Here is a 19948-nt window from a genome sequence, read left to right as displayed (position 1 = left end):
TTCAGTTTTGTAACCTCCTGCTATTGTACATTGTATATTTTTTTCACTCATGTATTATTTAATATACATTGATCTCTGCTATTTTAAGTTTCCAGATAAGTAATTTGCCCTTTCAGGCAGGCCACTTTAATACCACTCAGTAAGATTAATAAGAAATACTAATTTCTGGGCGGTTTGTTCTCTATATACAGTTGCAAACGATAAACATTTTTGTGGGTCACCTTTACAATGCCTGTGATAATAGACTGAAATGTATATCTTCACATAAAAGAAAATCTTAACATTCTACGTGGTTCACACTTGTTAGATTGTATTACATGGGATTAAAGGTTTTATGCGTTGCATATGTTTTTACAAAAGATGAAACATATACTACTTTAATGTTAGAGAAAGATAGCTAACACATGTACTTATGATTTGTTGTTACATTAAAACTGTAGATTTGTATATTTATGTGGTTTCTGTATTGACATTACTGTTTATTGCTGTTTGCTCCTTGAGCCATAGAATATTCTTCCTATGCATTGGATTGTCTTTATTTGGTCAGAATTTGGATACATATGAGTCACTTAACCTTTAACAACTAATTTTGTTTGACTTATATTGTAACCTTTTATAGTTTTTTAATAAATCTAGCCTGCTTTCCCTAGATGCATTTGTGCAGGAATATTATACATTTCCTTGTTACTCCCATTAGCTGAGGAAGTCCTGAATATTATACTACTTCCTATATTCTGTAGGAATATAGCATATAGATTATATATATAACTCTTGTTGCAAGAGTTACTCTTGTTGCAAGCTTCTTGTTTCATAGTGTAGGTTTTCTAAATGAAGTAGTTGTAATAGCTAAAAATTGTCACTTAAATAACAGGATTTTGTCAGTTCTTCATTTCTCAGTCATTTGAAGTTGAGTGCCTTTTGCAGATGGAGCAAATCAGAATGATTAGAAGTTAGGCTACCCACTCCAGTATTCTTGGGCTTCCCTTGTGGTTCAGCTGGTAGAGAATCCGTCTGCAATACAGGAGACCTGGGTTGGATCCCTGGGTTGGGAAGATCCCCTGGAGAAGGGAAAGACTACCCACTCCAGTATGCTGGCCTGGAGAATACCATGGACTATATAGTCCATATATGGGGTTTCAAAGAGTCAGACACGACTGAGCAGCTTCCACTTCATTCTGAATTCTGGGAATACTCATATAGAGCTAAACAAACAAATAACTTCGGTTTATATTAAGAGGGATAGTTAACATTTATTGAAGCTTCCTTGGTGTCAAGCCCTGTTCTAAGTGCTGGTTTATCTCATTAAACCTCACAGCAACCTTAAGAGATTGGTTGGTACTGCTATTATGCCCATTTTAAAGATGAAAATAATGAAATATGAATATTTTAAGGAACTTCCCAAAGATCACAAAGCTAATCAGTGAGAGGTGGATTCCAGTCAAGGCATCTTCACTCCTGAGCCCATGCTGTTAACAACCGCTCCCTTTGCTATGGCTAGTTACTAGCTTTCTGTTTTTTTGTTTTGTTTTTTAAATCTCAAACCAATTTTTTAATCTTTCCTTTAAATCTCCCTCCATATGTGTCTTGTGTTTTTTTTCCTTTATTTTTATTAGTTGGAGGCTAATTACTTTACAATATTGTAGTGGTTTTTCTGTTTTAAAATAGCAGGTTTATCATCCTTTTGTTATGTGTAATAGGTGTATTTCAGATTTTTTGGTTATAGAGTAAATCCCATTGATGTAAACCAACTGTGTAAGTCATTTTACCTCAAAGTTAGTAGGGTAGGTGGTCCCCTGGTTCTTTTACCTCCTCATGGTGGAATGAAAATCTTTGACCTAGAAAAGTCAGAACTTATGGCACCTTAATTTCCTGTTTATAATTGGACATGAGAAAAGTTATTAAATCTGGGAACAGCCTTTTGCTCAAAATTAAAATCTAGGGGGTGTTTTCATTTCAGGTACTCAGCTGCCATGTACAAATTCATACTTGACTTTCTAATTGAACATAGTGGAATTGGTATTGATTTTGATTCATTGTGATTCATGTACTCAAATACACATGATTACATGATTCTGTTCCAAGTGTGGGATAACACAGACCTACCTCATATCTATAATATATTTAAATACAATTTAATGTGTATTTCTGATTTTCAAGTGAAGTGGGATAATCGTCTTGATCCTATAGATTGTAGGTCTTTTCAGTATTCAAGCCTTATGCTTCTATATTTTGAGGTTCATTTCATCAGTCATACTTAGGAGATTTTTGTGTCCTTCATTTATTTTCCCTAGTTAGAGATGGGAATAAGATAATTTAATCAGTTTTAGATGATTTTATACTAGTTCTGACGCCAGCTATGCTGAGGGTAATCAGCTATAGATTTCATCTTGGGTTTTGTCTAGAAATGTTGGAGGAAGAGAACGGAAAAGAGTAAGCCAAGTCAAGATTTGGAGATAAGGAATATAGACTTACCCAGAAATCTCTGCGGGGGGTGGGGGTGGCTTGTTGTTGTTCTTTTCTTTTTAATAGGAACATCTGTCAGATTGGAGGAAAGGAAACATGACTCAAGTTCTGTTACATTAAGTTTTACTATTTGTTGCTAGCCTTTTGTTTCATATTTATGAGTCAGCAGTGTATCTAGGGGTGGAATAAGTTGTTTCATTGCCTCTTAGTTACAGCTGTTTTGTCACAGACATTTCCAATAGTGGTTGAGCTTTTATTTTTCTTGGGGCCTGCTCCCTCACCGTCTCTCTCACATACAAGCAGTGTCTTTTTCTTTCATTAACCTGATAAATAACAAAAGTATGCAATTTTATTGTATTTCTTTGATTACTAGTGTGGTTGAGCACTTCCAGTATTTTATCAGATATTTGTATTATTTTCTTTTATTCCTTTTTCATGTTATGTTGTGGTCGCCCATCCAGCATCCACGTCATTCTCAAAGTACCATCCCCTTTTTCTTTGGATAACGGCCCTCCGTCACTCACGCAGTTTGGATGGGATTGTCACACCGTCAGCTCCAGAGCTGACCTGGTTCTCTTAAACCAGTGCCACTTGCCCCACTCCCCCCAGTACATGGTTCACGGATGGGTGACAGACCCAGATCAGGCCACTTAGTTACAGCATGTTGGCTAAGCCTCCCTCGGGAACTGTAGAAGGCAACACTTTGTTGGAGATAATGCGGGGTGATAACTCTGAACTTGCTGTAGCCAGTTTTTCTGATTTAAAGGAGTCAGCTTGAGGGCTGTACTAAGAAAAGGAAAGGGAGTCTGATTTGGGGCCTTGATGAAGTCTGGAGCGTCTGGATCAAACTGCACCTGAAGTTAGCTTTACTTCTGGACTTCTCACTTATGTGAGCCAATAACATCTCTTTTTGTTTAAGCCAGTTTGAGTTGGATTTTTTTTTTTTTTTTTGTAATCAAAGGTATGCTGTGGTGTATACTGTCTTTGTAGGGATCTTCCTACACGGAGTTCATTCAGTGTGTTGATCACTATCGCTTGAAAAGCCATTATTCTTAAATAACTTAATATTTTAGTGGGGTTACTTTCGTATGTATTTTTTGTGGATATATATACATGTGTCTCAGAGAAGGCAATGGCTCCCCACTCCAGTACGCTTGCCTGGAAAATCCCATGGATGGAGGAGCCTGGTAGGCTGCAGTCCATGGAGTCTCGAAGAGTCGGACATGACTGAGCGACTTCACTTTCACTTTTCACTTTTATGCGTTGGAGAAGGAAATGGCAACCCACTCCAGTGTTCTTGCCTGGAGAATCCCAGGGATGGGGTCGCGCAGTCGGACACGACTGAGTGACTTAACAGCAGCAGCAGCATACATGTATCTAATTTTAAGGCAAAGGAGAAGAGGGTGGCAGAGGATGAGATGGTTAGAGAGCATGACTGACTCAATGGACATGAACTTGAACAAACTCCGGGAGATAGTGGAGGACAGGAAAGCCTGGCTTGCTGCAGTCCGTGGGATCACAAAGAGTCGGACACGACTCAGCAACTGAACAACAATATAATTTTGAGGGCTTACTTCATAGGGTCTCGTTTTTTTTTTGGTTTAATTTCCTCTGTCATCCTAACACTCACTGTCCCACTTTCCTCCCTGAGATAATCATTGTTACAATCTGGCATGTGTATCCTTTCTGCTATATGCATTATTTTACTCTTGATATTTTACAAAAATGAGATTATCTGTATATTCTTCTCTTCATATTGCTGTTCTTACCTAACGGTAGATTCTGAAGATCCCTTCAAGCCAATTTGGATGCATCTAGCATTTATTTCAGCTCCCCAGGTGGCGCTAGTGGTAAAGAATCTGCCAGTGCAGGAGACAGGAGATTCATGGTTTGATCCCTTGGTTGGGAAGATCCTCTGGAGGAGGGCATAACAATCCACTCCAGTATTCTTGCCTGGGAAATTCCATGGACAGAGGAGCCTGGTGGACTACAGTCCATGGGGCTACAAAGAGACAATTGAGCATACACAGCATCTGTTTCAGTGATTTTGCAATATTAATATTCCATGCTGTGGATTATTGCAGTTTACTTAATCATTCCTCTAGTATTGGGCATTTACATTGTTTCCATTTTTGCCTTTGCAGATGGTGCTGCAATAAATATCCTTGTATGTATACCTTTTTGTTTCTATGGGATCCAACTTCTAAGAGTTGGGTCTATTGGCCAAAGAAAATTTATTTTTTCATTTTGACCTGTCTTGTAAATTGCTTTCCAGAAATCTGTAACAATTTACATTTCTACTAGCAGTATATAAGGATATCCCCCCCTGCATTCACCATCAGGAGCGGGAGGTGTCCTCAAGTTTTAAATTTTGCTACTTTGATATTTGTAAGATGTTAGCTTATGTTAGTTTGCATTTTCTCTAAAGCATATTCATATCCTTTGCCAGTTTTTCTATTCAGTTTTCTGATTTTATGATGTTTATGAGCTCTTTATATAGGACAGCTACTAACCCGTATATTTAAGTTTTAAGCATTTGTTTCTAACCCAATGTTTGCCTTTCAGTTTGTTTATGCTGTGTTTTTTCTTACAACTTTTTAAAATATTTTATTATATCTTTTGGGTTCCTCAGCTCTTAGACTATACTTGCAATCTCCTTAACCTCTTCTGAGACTTAGTTTTTTCTTTTTAAACCTTTACTAACTTAGAATTCACTTTTGCTTATGACCACAAAGTAGGGAACCATCTTGTATTTCATATGGGAGCCAGCACTTCCCCACTGAGCTGAAATACTCATTTTGCCCTCGATAAAATTCGTGTTAAGTAGTGGAGTCTACTCTGGCCTTCTATTTTAGTGTCTCTTCACCAAGGAAGGTTATGGATTTTAGTGTGTCTAATTTTCTTTAATCCTGTGTGTTTGATTTATGCTTTAAAAGCGTTCTAAGAAGGGCTTTGAAGGTTTCATCAGATGACTCCGGAGGCCCGGCAAAACCAAGGTTTTCATGGTAGTGGCTCTATAATATTTTCATGACTGTTAAGGCAGGTTCTTTCTCATTCTTTTTCAATTTGTTTTTTTACATATGATTCCTTCATTTTATCCTTTGCCCATTTTTCCTTTCTGTGGTCTCTTTTTAACAGAGGAGTTCTTTATAAAATGTGATATGAGTACTAATCTTTTGTCACTAATATATATTGCTGAAGTCTCAAAATTAATGGTTTGTCTTTTGAATTTGTTTGAAAAGTGCATAATTTAAAAAATTTTTAAGTAAAAATTTAATTATAAAAACTAGAATTCTTATTGGAATCACTTGATAAATATTTCTATGTTAATTATGAGAAAACTGATAATCTAATGGTAAGACTTGCCCTTAGGAAATGAGATACCTTTCTATTCAGAGTTTATGCTATTTTTATATTTATACTTTTCTTTACATAGGTTCTGAACCTTCTTTTTAAAAACTATTCCTAAAAACTGTTTTTTTTAATGTGAATAGAGTTGGTCTTCTAATTTTGGAATCTATGTAGTTGATGCTAATAAGGAAAAGCTATTAACTTTCCTGTCTATCCAGCTGACTAATCAATTTGGTACTTTGTTTTAAAAATAAGATTTCTTTAGTTTTCTAGGTAAAATAGTGAAAATATAATTTGTAATTTTGTCATCGTTCAATTGCTAAGTCATGTCTGACTCTTTGCAACCCCGTGGACTATAGCACACCAGACTTCCCTGCCCTCCACCATCTCCTGAAGTTTGCTCAAGTTCATGTCCATTGAGTTGGTGATGTGCTCTAACCATCTCATCCTCTGCCATTCTCTTCTCCTTTTGCCTTCAAAATTGCCTTAAAATTGTAATTTTAATATACATATATATTTATTTAGAGGAAATTACAGCCATCTGTTTCATTTCTAATACCATTTTGAATTTGTTTTCTGACAAAGTGGAGGAAACCTCCCATTTCACAACTGCTGCTAAGGTCTGCAACCTTTCATTCAGTTCCTCGATAAGCCCTCCCAGCCCCCTCCCAGGCCAGGGCTCTTCTTAGGCAGGCCAAGCTCTCCCTCAGGGCCACCATTTTCTGCTTTTTTCATATGCAGTCATAGACTGGACTGTCGTTTCTATTGATGCCAGCTTCATGTCTTGCAAGATTCATAAGCTTGAGGATTCTTTTTCTACATGCTGAAATACTTAATTTTAAAAATGGGTATTGCCTGTTTTTTTAATTATTTTAATTAGAGGCTAATTACTTTACAATATTGTAGTGGTTTCTGCCATACATTGATACGAGTCAGCCATGGGTGTGCATGTGGCCCCTGTCCTGAACCCCCCTCCCACCTCCCTCCCCATCCCATCCCTCAGGGTCATCCCAGTGCACCAGCCCTGAGCACCCTGTCTCATGCATCAAACCTATACTGGCGATCTGTTTCAAATATGGTAATATACATGTTTCAATACTATTCTCTCAAATCATCCCACCCTTGCCTTCTCCCACAGAGTCCAAAAGACTGTTCTATACATCTGTGTCTCTTACTGTCTTGCATACAGGGTCATCGTTTATTGCACATTTCCTAGACTTGGGTCTCGGTTTGTTCAAATTGAAAATGAGATAATAATAGTCTCAACACTTTCTAGGTTTGTTCTGAGCACTAAATGAGTTAAGACAATATAAAGCACAACGGTGCACTTCAGTACATTTGTGAAGGTGAAAATCGCTCAGTCGTGTCTGACTCTTTACGACCCCATGGACTGTATATTCTCCAGGCCAGAATACTGGAGTGGGTAGCCTTTCCCTTCTCCAAGGAATCTTACCAACCCAGGGATTGAACCCAGGTCTCCCACACTGCAGGCAGATTCTTTACCAGCTGAGTAACAGTACGTTTAATCTGTTAGTAATAATAGCGTAGTTGGTGATGGACAGGGAAGCCTGGCATGCTACAATCCTTGGGATCGCAGAGTTGGACACAACTGAGTGAGCTGAATAATAGCATAATCCTTGGGATCGCAGAGTTGGACACAACTGAGTGAGCTGAATAATAGCATATCGTGGTTATTGGTCTTCTCAGTTTTTCTATTCCTAAGTCAGTTTTTATAATTAATGTAGAGAAAACAAAGTTTGGGGAGGGGTTGTTTTTTTTTTCTTTGGAGGTTTAAAATTTTTCTGGAACAAAATTGGATATACTCACTTGAAAATTAGTCTTTTAAGGTTATAGTTTCTCATTCCACATATGTATATTTTCCTTTTTTCTTTAGCAAGTGCTTTTTCTCTGTGGTCTTTTTAACAAGAAGAAAAGTAGTGTAGAACAGTGAACTGGAAATGAATGATACTGTGATTTCCAAGGAGAGCCATTAAGTGCAAATGAGGTATCTGTTGAAAATGCTGCCAGGTTCCCTGCATTGTGAAGTCCCAGATGTTGTCAGCCTACCTCAAATCAGGCTCTAAGGCATCTCGTGTGTCCCAGCCTCTGAAGTCCAAACCTGCCACCACATCAGGAAACGGTCCAGACTCCTGGCCATGAGGCAGTTGTCCTTTTGAGATTCATGTGCCTTCAGCCATATTTTCTTCACTAGGAATTTTAAGCTACTTAAATATTCCTGTGTGTCACACTCATACCACCTTTTTTTAAGGTTAAAAAACACAAGCAACATCCAAGTTTTCTCTAAAACAACACTAATAAATGTCGCAGTGCTGGGTAGATACCATAACCATGTACATTAATAAACATGTCTGTTAACGTACCTCTTGCACAGTTCACTGTTTGTTCATTAACAGAAGTACAAATAAACAATTCTTACAGAATGAGTTCAGAGTTGCAATACCAAGAGAACTACCAAGCATGAACCTGCTAAGAAAATGTCAAAATTCACTTGCATTCTTTTTTGACCTTAAGGTGTTTATCTCACCATGGATATACAGTCAAGTTGTTCAAATTACTTAAAGAATCTGCTTGCTCAGCAGGAGACGCAATTTCAATCCCTGGGTGGGGAAGATCCCCTGAAGAAGGAAATGGCAATTCACTCCAGTATCCTTGCCTGGGAAATCCTATTTACAGAGAAGCCTGGCAGTCTACAGTCCCTGGGGTCACAAACAGTTGGACATGACTTAGTGACGAAGAGCAACAACGTAGTTGCAAGAATCTTCCTGCTAGTGCAGGAAAAGGAGACCTGGGTTCAATCCCAGGGTCAGAAAGATCCCCTGGAATAGGAAATGGCAATCCACTCCAATGTTCTTGCCAGGGAAATCCAGTGGACAGAGGAGCCTGGTGGGCTACGGTTCATGGGGCCGCAAAAGAGTCAGACACCGCTGAGCATGCAGGTGCTATCCACACTACAGTCGCTGTACAATTTTACATACGTTACAGTTGACTTGAGAGTCCCTTGGACAGGAAGGTGATCAAACCAGTCAATCCTAAAAGGAAATCAACCCTGGATATTCACTGGAAGGACTGATACTGAAGCTCCAATGCTCTGGCCACCTAATATGAAGAGTCAGCTCATTGGAAAAGACCTTGATGCTGGGAAAGATCGAAGGCCAAAGGAGAAGGGGACAATAGGATGAAATGGTTGGATGGCATCACTGACTCAATGGACATGAGTTTGAGCAAGCTCTGGGAGATAGTGAAGGGCAGTGAAGCCTGGCATCCTGCAGTCCATGGGGTTGCAAAGAGTTGGAGACAACTTAGTGACTGAACAACAACACAGTTAAAGAATGTAATCACAATTTTAGAAAGTTAACTCCATTCATAGTTATTATAAAGTAATGGCTATATTCCGTGTATTGTCAAGCTATCCTTGCAGCGTGTGCACGCGTTCTCACTCAGTCGTATACTACGCATTTTGTAATCCCCCACCACTGTGCTGCTCCTCTCCCCTTTGCTTGCCCCAAGGGTCACCACCACTTTCTTCTGTGTATCTGTGAGTCTGCTGCTTTTTTGTTATGTTCACTAGTTATATTGTTTAGATTCCACACATAAGTGAGCAGTCATTGTTAACTAGTGGGGTCAACAGGAAATTGATTGGGGAAAGTGGTAGAATTGAAGAATGAGTGTCCCTCTTAGGCCAAATATTTCAGAATCGATATGTTAAAGCCATGAGCTGGAAATATAGGCAGTAGTGGAGAGATGCTTGATATTGAGATTCTGGGAGTGAATCATGATTATAAACGTGTGATTCCTGACATATGGGTGAAATTTGGAAGTGAAGGGACCAAAGTACTAGACTGGTCCTGGATGTTTTTTCAATCAATAGATAGGCAATTAAATAAGTTCTTGATTCTTTCCTGTTCAGCAAATGTGTCCTGGGCTGAACCGTAATGATTTGTAGTATGTTTATAAAGCAAGCTTCCCCGCCCCCCCCCACTACTTGTTTTTTTTAAACAACTTATCTTGGCAATCATTTTATCCAGTTAGAAAATAAAGTTCTTTGAAATTCTGACAGGAGCCTCGTTACATTTGTGTATTAATTTATAAGCTGACATTTTAAGAAATCTTCCCATCCAGAAACATGGCATATCTTTCCAATTATTGAGTTCTTCTTTTATGTCTTTCAATAAAATTTCAGAATCTCCTTCATACACACCCCCTATAATGTATTCCTGGGCTTCCCTGGAGGCTCAGACAGTAAAGAATCCACCTGCAATGCAGGGAACCCCAGTTCAGTTCCTGGGTTGTGAAGATCCCCTGGAGGAGGGCAGGGCAACCCACTCCAGTATTCTTGCCTGGGGAATCCCATTGACAGAGAAGCCTGGTGGGCTACAGTCCATGAGATTGCAAAAAGTTAGACATGACTCAGCAACTAGGCTCAGCACAGCATAATGTATTCCGAGGCATTTTATTGTTACTATCATGTACCACTGTTTTTTCTTATTTATTTTTCTCTAATAAAATTTAGCTTATATGTTTCTTATAAACATAATCCTATTGAAATTCGTTAATCTCTTTAGTGTTTTTTACTTTCTAGGTTCATAATATTCTCTTTCTTTTTTTAGGTTTATTTATTAGTTTTTGGCTGTGCTGGGTCTTCATCACTGTGTTTGGGCTTTCTCTAGTGGCAAGTAAGGGCTACTTTTTGTTTCCATGTGCGGGCTTCTCATTGCAGTGGCTTTTTTGTGGAGCCTGAACTCTAGGGCACGTGGGCTCAGCAGTTGTGGCTCACTGGCTTAGTTGCCCTGTGGCATGTGGGATCCTCCTGGATGAGGGACCAAACCTGTGTCCCCTGCATTGGCAGGTGAATTCTTTACCACTGGACTACCAGGGAAGTGCAGGTGTGACAATTTTTATTTTACAGAAAAGGAAATAGAAACTCAGAAAAATCAGTAACTTTCCCAAGATTACACAGCCAATAGAGTTGAAATTTTGATTCGTTTTAAAAAATGTTTCATGGATATCAGAAGTTTAATATATATCATTTATAGAGAATAAAGTTTTTTTTTCATTTATTTATATTAGTTGGAGGCTAATTACTTTACAATATTGTAGTGGTTTTTGCCATACATTGATATGAATCAGCCACGGATTTACATGTGTTCCCCATCCCGATCCCCGCTCCCACCTCCCTCCCCATCCCGTGCCTCTGGGTCATCCCAGTGCACCAGCCCTGAGCACTTGTCTCATGCATCAAACCAGGACTGGCGATCTGTTTCATGATTGATAATATACATGTTTCAATACTAGAGAATAAAGTTTTATACATTGTTATTTTGTATATTTGAGCCATCAAATTCTGAAAGAGTTGTATTAAAGGGTATTATCATAATAGATGATTTTATTGAGTTCCTATAGAGCTGTAAGATTCAGCTTTATGTTATTTAGTCCATAAAGAAACAGAACATATATATTCTTTATGATTGTATCTTTTATTATTACATAAACTCCCTATTGCTAAATCTATTTGCATTTTGAATTTTGTTTAAGCTGATAATATAGCAACCATGTATTCTTTTGTTTTTATTTCATTAATTTTTTCATCTTTATAAGAGAATATGGATAATGTAGATATGTTATTAAGAATAATATGATGAGCACCCATTGAGGTCCTACTGTGAATATGTCTGTGTGTGTATAAAATTTATTTTGGGAGATTTATTTAATTTCTACACAAATCAGACTTGGTAATAAAATTAAAAATAGACTTTTACCTTTAGATTTTCTCTTCCAACTTTGGAAAAATTTGAAGAATGTGCAAAATACAGGAATTCAGATTTGTTCTCAAATCATGTTAATATCTAAGTGGGAGCTCAAAACAGTTATAGGGCTGAAGTGGGGTCGAAGTAGGTGAACAAAGTTATAAAAGTCTTAGTTTTTACATAGATTTGATGGAGAAGAGGTTCTTATTGAAGCATTCAAAGAAGGTATGGAAATACCAAAGTTCACTTAGTTTCTAAGAATTAAGATGCAGCTATTGGGAACCCCATTTCAAGCCCCAGTGATGAATATAATTTGTATAAGTTGCATCTTAGATGCATCAATTAACTAGATGGGGGGAATGCTTTCACAATCCATATTTATATAAAATCATCATGATATACACTTTAAATATCTTACAGTATTTATTATGCTTCCAGTAAAGCTGGATACAAGGAGCTTTTCTTTTTTTCAAGATTGAGTCTTGGCTTACAAAGCATAAGCATTAGGTTAGTATTTGAAAATAGAGATCAAAGTAAATTCAGTAGTTTCTCAAAGTTCATCCTCGTTGAATTTTTTTTTCCTAGAAAGTTGTTTTTTCTCGTTCCACTTTCAACCAGCCGACAGCTCCCGGCCATGAGGCTTCCAGAGCCCAGCAAGGACCCGAGGGGCAGCCCCACTCTGAAAGAAAGTCACTGTCACAGACACAGAGCAAGTCCAGGCGGGCAGCCAGTGCCCCCTGGTGGCCAGTGGGGGTTGCTGCATCTGCCCATGCTGGTCCTCTCTTCTTCCAGGTGGCTTGGGTCTGGGGTCATTCATACTGCCGGAGGGAGAAGAATGGCACAACCACCCAGCTTCTCCCTGCCCTTCGGTGAGGTCAGCTCCACGAGGCTCACACACTCCAGCAACCTCAGCCCGCAAGTGGCCCTGAAGCTCCCAGGCGGCGCGCATGGTTCCACCAGTGGTGGGCACAACAGTCCCCAACCACCACTCAGCCCCGGTCCCAGGGCATCTCTCTGGATTTCCAGTTCAGCCTCCCGTATTTCAGCGCATATGAGGCGCGCACGGTGGGGGCCGGCAGCTTCCCTTGATTTCGGATGAGAACGTAGCCCAAGCCCAGCTCCTGGGCCAGGGACAGATCAAACAAGGAAACCGCGGGAGTTTAGGCCCGGCGACGGGGTCGATTCTGCCACTGTGGGCCTTTTTCAGGCGATTCACCAGGAGGCGGGAGTCGGGGTCCTTCAGGACGGGCGAGATGTCCCTGAACAAGACCCACCTTTGCCACTTCCACGTGTGTCGTGGGCACGAGGGGCCGGCTCCTCTTTGAATTTTAATTTAAGTGAAAACTAATATAGTTTTGTGGATAGATGGAGAAATTTTTGTCCATATGGCATCAGGTGCTTTGAAAAATGCAGCCAAGATACAGGTGCTAGTGGGGGAAAAAATGATGATTGTCATTGTGTAAACACCAACGTTAATTTTTGCATTGACACAGAAGTGTTTTAAATTGCCTATGACCTAGAACGAGATAGACAAGTTCCCTACGTTCCTGGAATTTATATTCTAGTAGGATGAGACAGGCAATTAAAAGATTAGATTTTGAGGTCATTTTTTTGCCTGGATCAAAATTCACACTACAGCATATTCTCCCCTGAAGAAGAAAAAGGCATGCGGCTTTGCTTTGCTATAAGATATGAAAGTTTCTTGCAGGTGAATTTATTGAGTTTGCCCATTTCTATAGCTAGGATCACATGGCTTGACATAAGACATGAAATTGGAAAGACAATACAAAAGACAAGAAGGAAAGATTTTTGATTTTTCAGTCAGGTTGTTTCAGGGAAGGTGGACATGAGGCCATAAGATCACTTTCAACTTTACTATTCTCTAAACTTTGTAATTTCACTGTTAGATTTGTGGAGTGTGTGTTCAGGGAAGAATTGTAACATGTAACATCAGGCTGTTTCGCCCCACAGTCATGTTTGGGAAAAAAAGAGTTTGACATCTCAATCCAAGTAAAAACTTAAAGTGAATTTCTATTTTTTGTTCCTTTCCTATGCATGTGCTATATAATACCACAGTCATCAAAAATTAAATCAGTTATTTTTAATTATATGTCAAGAGGAGTGGGTGTTTTCTATAGAAAAAGTGTGTGGCTTTTTAAGAAAAACAAGTAGTTCAGAAAAAGAGAAGTCAGGATATATTAATAAATGTGTGACTGCAGAATCCGCGCTTCTAAAGGAGATCTTTCAGTTCACCATGAGGGGGCAGCAGCCCTTCAGTTATCTGAGAATTCCTGCAGTGAAGGTCACAATCAAAGCCTTGACACTGTCCAATATTTTTGAGAATTTTTACAGCCTATGGGGTTGTTTTTGTTGCCTTTGTTTTGTTTTCTCTTGCCATCTTCCTCCTCCCTCTGTTCCTGCCTTCTCCCTCTTTTCTCTCTGTCATCATCTCTTGTTTTTATTTCTTTGCTTTTTCCTTTTTGGCAAAGTTCTGCCGTAGATCACCTTTTTATTAGATCTGAGGCTTTCTGTTCTGAAATGACCTATTTATTAAAAAGTCAACGGATAGACTTTATAACAGTCCTTATGGTAGTCTTGGCTGGAGGTGGGGGAAATGGAAGCATAATTGACTAGCGTTTTGGAAGAGGACTGCTTCCTTCCTCTCGTGCGCCTTTATATCTTTTTAAAGAGAAGTTTGGGGGGATTGAATAGAGACTTTCCAGATAAGATGAGGATGCCACAAATATTCTGTGGAAGTGCATTAATTTAAGGCTTTAAAATTATTGACTTTTTTTATTTTAAATCATTTTAGAGCTCAAAGAGGAGATTATATTAGGCTTCTTTTTGTGGGGACCGAGAACTTTTCTGGAAACACTCAGTTAAAGGATTTAAAATTGCACTTCATTTTCCACCAAACTTTTAAAACTAAATTGTTCAATGATTTTGACTCCAGTATACTGAATGCACTTAATTCTCATAGGCTATTTTTCTACAAATGTTTTTAATTATAAGACAATTCTGTCATTGTATTCTTCATCAGAATCTGGCAGGACCTCTCTTTCTCTGCTTACTTTGCTTAAATGGCACTGTTTCTGGACTGAGTAACGGCAGACATGAGTGGTATAAATATATGTTTATAATGTTAGTCATTTTTAGAAGGTTCAGAAGTCTTTTTTCAGTTAATGTTCTTGATCACACTTGCCACTTTTAAACTGTTGGTTTTATTGATAATGTCTGTACTTCTACTGGTAATGTTTCAATTTAATTTTTCTTCTGTATTGATTAATTCTTCCCTCTACTTAAGGAAACAGACTTTATTTTTTTTATAGTAGTTTACAGTAAAAACGGAGCAGAAAGCAGAGTTTCCATATACCCCTTGCCCTACATATGCACGTGTGTGCATGCTAAGCCACTTCAGTCATGTCTGACTCTCTGCAATGCTATGGACTATAGCCCACCAGGCTCCTCTGTCCATGGGACTCTCCAGGCAAGAGTACTGGACTGAGTTGCTGTGCCCTCTTCCAGGGGATCTGCCTACCCAGGGATCGAACCCACATCTCTTGTGTCTCCTGGATTGGCAGGTGGGTTCTTTACCACTAGCACCACCTGGAAAGCCCCTACTAGCAATAAATTCCCTCAACTTTTGTTTGCTTGAGAAAGTCGTTATCCCTCACTTTTGAAGGGTACGGAATTCTAAAGTATTGGCTTTTTTTTTTTTCCCCTCAACATTTAAAATACTTCACTCCACTTTCTTCTTGCATGATTTCTGAGATTTTTTATATAATTCATATCCTTGTTCCTTAATAGATAAGGTTGTGGGTTTTTGTTGTTGTTGTTTTTTACCTGACGAATTCCTTAATATTTTTTAATCTTTGACTTTGTGCACTTTGAAAATGATATGCCTAGGTGTAGAGTTTTGGGGGTTTTGTTTTATTGCATTTATTCTGCTTGGTGTTTCTGAGCTTCCTGGTCTGTGGTTTGGTGTTGGACTTTAATTTGGGAAAAATTCTCAGTCATTTTTTAAAGTTTATTTATTTATTCGGCTGCACTGGGTCTTAGTTGCAACATGGGGGATCTTACTGAGCATCATCTGGGATCTTTTTTTGAAGCACTTGGACTCTAGTTGCAGAGCATGGGCTTCAGTAGTTGTGACTTGCAGGCTCTAGAGTGTGGGCTCAGTAGCTGTGGTATGTGGGCCCCGTTGCCCTGCCACATGTGGGACCCTAGTTCTCCCACAAGCATCCTCTGCATTGTAAGGCAGATTCTTAAACACTGCACCACCAGCGAAATCCCCTTAGTCATTATTGATTCAAATATTTTATACTTTTTCTCTCTCTCTTTTCCTTCTGGAGTTTCTGTTATGTGTATGTTATACATTTTGTATTTGTTTCACAGTTTTTGGATAGTCTGTTACTTCTTTTTTATTCTTTTTTCTCTTGAAAATTTCTATTGAGGTCTCCTCAAGCTCAGGGATTCTTCTCTCAGCCATATACAGTCTACTAACTAGCACATTCAAGACATTATTCATTTCTGTTGCAGTGTTTTTGATCTCTACCTTTTTTATTGTTTTAAGTTTTATTTAATTAATTATAAAGGAAGTTCAGCATCTCTTTTTTTCTAATTTTTTTCATTGTGGCAAAATAGACATAACATGAAATTCACCATCTTAATCATTTTAAAGTGTACAACTTAGTGATATTATATATACATTCATAATGTTTTGCAACTGTCACCACTGTCCGTCTCCATAACTCTTTTCATCTTGTAAGACTGGAATCCTATACCCACTAAACAGTAAGTCCCCATTTATTTCCTGCCAGTTCCTGGAAACCATAATTTTAACTTCTGTCTCTATGATTTTGACTATCTTCAGTATTTCATGTAAATTTTCTTTTTGTGACTAGATTATTTCACTTAGCATAATGTCCATGGGGTTCATCCATATTAGAGCATATTGCAGAATTTCCTCCCTTTTTAAGGCTGTGTAATATTTCATGGTTATACCACATTATACACACCCATTCACTCATTGATGGACACTTGGGTTGTAACCAAGTTTCAGTTGTGAATAACGTTGCTATTGACATGTGCAAATATCTCTTCAAGACCATGCTTTTAATTATTTTGTGTGTATACCAAGAACAAATGGTTGAAAATGTGGCAATATTATTTTTAATTTTTTTGAGGAGCTGCCATAATGCTTTTCACAGTACCTTTATGACTTGACATTCCCACCAACAATGCACAAGTGTTCCAGTTCCCTCACACCCTTGCCAACACTTCTTATTTTCTGGACTTTTTGATTTGACATGGCTGTGAAATGGTATCTCATTTTACTATTGATTTTTCATTTTCCTAATGATGAGTGATATTGATCATATTTTCATGTTTTTATTGACCATTTATATATCTTCAGAGAAGTATCTCTTCAAGTCCTTTGCCAAGTTTTTATACTGTTTAATTTTATGTTGTTGTTCTCTATATTTTGGGTACTACTCCCTTATCAGACGGAGAAGGTAATGGCACCCCACTCCAGGAATCTTTCCTGGAAAATCCCATGGACGGAGGAGCCTGGTAGGCTGTAGTCTGTGGGGTCGCTAAGAGTTGGACACGACTGAGTGGCTTCACTTTCACCATTCACTTTCATGCATTGGAGAAGGAAATGGTAACCCACTCCCGTGTTCTTGCCTGGAGAACCCCAGGGACGGGGGAGTCTGGTGGGCTGCTGTCTATGGGATTGCACAGAGTCGGACACAACTGAAGCGACTTAGCAGCAGCAGCAGCAGCCCTTATCAGATATATGATTTGCAAATACTTCCTTTCTGTGGGGTTACCTTTCTACTCTGTCAAGATTGTCTTTGATGTACAAAATTTTTAATTTCTCATAAAATCCAATTAATAATTTTTATTCTATTGCCTGTGCTTTTGATGTCATAGCCAGGAAATCAATGCCAAAATCCAGTTTGTGAAATTTTTGTTCTATGCTTTTTCCTATGAGTTTTATAGTATTATGTCTTACATTTGGGTTTTATTTTGTATATGATGTTAGGTAAGGATCTATCTTCATTCTTTTGTGTTGGATATCCAGTCTTCCCAGCACAATTTGTTGGTAAGACTATCCTTTCCCCATCTAGTGACTGAGTTGAACTGAACTGAACTGATCCTTTCCCCACTGAATGGTCTAGGCAGCCATGTCAAAAATAATTTGATCATATATACAAGGATTTATTTCTGTGCTCTCTATTCTATTCCCTTGGTCTATGTGTGTGCCAGTAACACACTGTTTTGAGTTTTGATTACTGTAACTTTGTAGTAAGTTTTGAAATCAGGACTGTTCTTCCTATAAAAAATTGTTTTGGCTATACAAGGTTACTTGAGATTCCATAGAAATTTTCAGTTCAGTTCAGTTCAGTTGCTCAGTTCTGTCTGATTCTTTGCAACCCCATGGACCGCAGCACGCCAGGCCTCCCTGCCTGTCACCAACTCCCAGAGCTTACTCAAACTCATATCCGTTGAGTCGGTGATGCCATCCAGCCATCTCATCCTCTGTCGTCCCCTTCTCCTCCTGCCTTCATCTTTCCCAGCATAAGGGTTTTTTCCAATGAGTCAGTTCTTCGCATCAGGTGGCCAAGGTATTGGAGTTTCACCTTCAATATCAGTCCTTCCAATGAATATTCAGGACTGATTTCCCTTAGGATGGACTGGTTGGATCTCCTTGCTGTCCAAGGGACTCTCCAGAGTCTTGACCAACACCACAGTTCAAAAGCACCAATTCTTTGGTGTTCAGCTTTCTTTATAGTCCAACTCTCACATCCATACATGACTACGGGAAAAACCATAGCTTTGACTAGACGGACCTTTGTTGGCAAAATAATGTCTCTGCTTTTTAATATGCTGTCTAGGTTGGTCATAACTTTTCTTCCAAGGAGCAAGCGTCTTTTAATTTCATGGCTTCAGTCACCATCTTCAGTGAGTTTGGAGCCCCAAAAAAATAAAGTCTGTCACTGTTTCCACTGTTTCCCCATCTATTTGCCATGAAATGATGGGACCAGATGCCATGATCTTAGTTTTCTGAATGTTGAGCTTTACGCCAACTTTTTCACTCTCCTCTTTCGCTTTCATCAAGAGGCTCTTTAGTTCTTCTTCGCGTTCTGCCATAAGGCTGGTGTCATCTGCATATCTGAGGTTATTGATATTTCCCCCTACAATCTTGATTCCACCTCGTGCTTCATCCAGTCCAGCATTTCTCATGATGTACTCTGCATATAAGTTAAATAAGCAGGGTGACAATATATAGCCTTGATGTACTCCTTTCCCTATTTGGAACCAGTCTGTTGTCCCATGTCCAGTTCTAACTGTTGCTTCCTGACCTGCATACAGGTTTCTCAAGAGGCAGGTCAGGTGGTCTGGTATTCTCATCTCTTGATGAATTTTCCACAGTTTGTTGTGATCCACACAGTCAAAGGCTTTGGTATAGTCAATAAAGCAGAAGTAGATGTTTTTCTGGAACTCTCTTGCTTTTTCGATAATCCAATGGATGTTGGCAATTTGATCTCTGGTTCCTCTGCCTTTTCTAAATCCAGCTTGAACATCTGGAAGTTCACAGTTCACGTACTGTTGAAGGCTGGCTTGGAGAACTTTGAACATTACTTTACTAGTGTATGAGATGAGTGTAATTGTGTGGTAGTTTGAGCATTCTTTGGCATTGCCTTTCTTTGGAATTGGAATGAAAACTGCCTTTTTCCAGTCCTGTGGCCACTGCTCAGTTTTCCAAATTCACTGGCATATTGAGTGCAACACTTTCACAGCATCATCTTTTAAGATTTGAAATAGCTCAACTGGAATTCCATCACCTCCACTAGCTTTGTTTGTTTGTCGTGATGCTTCCTAAGGCCCACTTGACTTCACATTCCACTTGACTCTAGGTGAGTAATCACGCCATTGTGATCATTTGGGTCGTGAAGATCTTTTTTGTATAGAAATTTTAGAATGACTTTTTTCTATTTCTACAAATAATGAGGTTGGGATTTTGATAAGGATTGCATAGAACCTGTAGATTGCTTTGAGTAGTACTGTCATCTTATATTTAGTTTTCCATCAATAAATATGGGATGTGTTTCCATTTACTATATCTTGTTTAATTTCTTTCACTAATTTTTTTTTTTAGTTTTCATTGTACAAGAATTTTACCTTCCTAGTTAACTTAATTTCCAAGTATGTTATTTTTTTGATGCTGTTGTAAATGGAATAGTTTTTGTAATTTTCTTTTCAGATTGTTTATTGCTACTGTATTGAAGTGCAGCCAATTTTTGTGTATTGACTTTGTATCCTGCTGCTTGCTGAATTCATTGATTAGTCCTAGCAGTGTG

The 19948-nt window shown here is 38.7% G+C and overlaps 1 pseudogene; it reads right to left on the bottom strand.

Annotated features, from left to right (window-relative positions):
- Positions 1–12388: 12388 nt before the first annotated feature.
- Positions 12389–19521, bottom strand: LOC122681067 (annotated as a pseudogene).
- Between the last annotated feature and the right edge of the window lie 427 nt (positions 19522–19948).

Source organism: Cervus elaphus, chromosome 23 (genome assembly GCF_910594005.1).
Source record: "Cervus elaphus chromosome 23, mCerEla1.1, whole genome shotgun sequence".
In the NCBI taxonomy this organism is placed as follows: domain Eukaryota; kingdom Metazoa; phylum Chordata; class Mammalia; order Artiodactyla; family Cervidae; genus Cervus; species Cervus elaphus.
The sequence above is the reverse complement of the archived record's forward strand: the minus strand, read 5'-3'. Positions and strand labels throughout refer to the sequence as shown.